The following is a 2,201-nucleotide window of genomic DNA, read 5'->3' as shown; positions in this document are numbered from 1 at the left end:
CAGAAACCGAGGAAGAGGAAACCACAAGAGTGAAGACTAGTAGAGTCTCGTCTTTTGTCATTCTTTGCTCCTTTTTCACTCAATGATTCCTTCGAATTTGCCGACCAAAAATTCTATATGTCTATTCTATCTATGATATTTCTATATATATAGAATATGATATCTAATATGACATCCGATTTGTCAAAGGGATTGGATTGGTGACTTACCCATTCAGTGACTTTGGCACTGGACGTTCCAAAAACGGGTACTATCGGATCGGGTGAATTAGAGAATAGACAGAGGTCCGTTGGCATTTCAGCCTTTCTTCTCCTTTCAGGGCCTATCCGAAAGAGAATCCAGTACCTCTTGGTCCTGAATATCAGAATAGGACGAACGAACCGGCCTCCGCGGATATCTTTGCTTCGGAACAAAACCCTGCAATCAAATAGATTGTCCCAAGGGCGCCATATTCTAGGAGCCCAAGTTATGCTATTGAAAATTCGTTCCTCTAGCAGTTCCGGTTTGAGCATTCCGTTCCCTTTTTCAAACTCCACTTCTTTTCATATAGCAATCCCTGATCAAAGAGAGAACAATATCCATTTCAAAACATTTCTAACAGATTCCTTAGTTCGGACCGACGAAGTAATGTCACTCGACTATTATCAACCTGACTGCAATCTTTTTCTGTCGGTAAGGATTGCACCAGAGCACCTTCTACTTCTAATAGGCCATGAACTATAGATAGAGAAGAATCATTCTGAGCGAGTACATAAGAAGCGATCCACTTTTTTTCATCGGTTCCAGGGGAAGACCAAAGATCTTGCGCGGCAGGTCCGCCAGAAAAACTCAAAAGAGAAAGAAGTCTCGTTAATCTCTTCATGCTCGTTCCAAGTTCGAAGTACCTTTTGGCCAAAGAAAAACCCGCTTCCTGACACGATTGCCTCTTTATCTTTATATAGATAGATTCTATGGGGTTATTACTTAGTAAGTCTATTTTGTACAAGAGCCCCTCCTATCTGATAGAAAAGGGTCCCATGATCCCGAGCCGATCTTACCTTGGCTCGCAAACCCCAAGTTTGTCTATGAAGAGCTAATCTAATTGTATTTTTTTCTAGAATGGATTTCTTATGTGGAATACTAATGGATAGGGCTTCGTTGCTAAGTGCTACAAGATCTAGTGCACTGGAACTCGTGGTTATGGACCCGAATCCTTTAGTATGGAACATTGTCTTTTCCAAGTAAAAACCCCTAGTATATGAAAGAATGAAAAGGTGCTTTCGTTCTTGTGGAATAAGAAGCCCTCGTACCTTAATGAAAGGAAAATCGTAATTTTTCGTTAGGTATTTGACCAAATAGGATCGTCCAGTTCCTACAGAACCTATCACTAAAATACCCGATAGGGCTAAGCGGAACGAAAAGGGTTTTCCATGAGATGGTAAATGAAAACGATTAGTCCCACACGAGGTTTGGGAATAAGTGATTGTCTGATAATGAGCAAGGAATATACGTCTTTCTGCTAAAGAGGATCTATTAAACTCATAATTCATTAGATCCTTGTTATCAATGCCAACTAGGTATCATAAGTAAATGGATCCCGGTTGTTCAATCCTTTGATAACCAAGGTCATTCTTTGCTAAAGAGAAATGATCACTATGAGTCAGACTCAATAGAATTGGATCCATTCCAAATAGCGAGAATTAGGATTCTTGATCCCTCTCAATCTCTCTTTCAATTCGAGGATCCAGAGAGGTGTTTTCATAGTCATCTCCGAATATTTGCCATCTCGGAATATTTTCGATTTCATTTTTCTATGATATGTCTTTCTATATGAAAATTGGTTATTTACGATGTACGATGATCCCTGTTAAGCATCCATGGCTGAATGGTTAAAGCGCCCAACTCATAATTGGTAAATTTGCGGGTTCAATTCCTGCTGGATGCACACGAACGGGAACATTCCATAAGTCTATTGGAACTGGCTCTCTATCCATGGAATCTCATCCATCATCCATACATAACGAATTGGTATGGTATATTCATACCATAACATAAGAACAATAAGAACTCGAATTCTTATCGATACTGGAACTCAGAGCATAGGAGGGAAAGTCGATTTATGGATGGAATCAAATACGCAGTATTTACAGAAAAAAGTCTTCGTTTATTGGGAAAGAATCAATATACTTTTAATGTCGAATCGGGATTCACTAAGACAGAAA

The sequence above is a fragment of the Triticum urartu genome, unplaced genomic scaffold, assembly GCF_056163025.1.
Source record: "Triticum urartu cultivar PI428250 unplaced genomic scaffold, HENAU_Tu73 scaffold18, whole genome shotgun sequence".
NCBI classification, from domain to species: Eukaryota; Viridiplantae; Streptophyta; class Magnoliopsida; order Poales; family Poaceae; genus Triticum; species Triticum urartu.
This window is presented reverse-complemented; position numbering follows the sequence as displayed.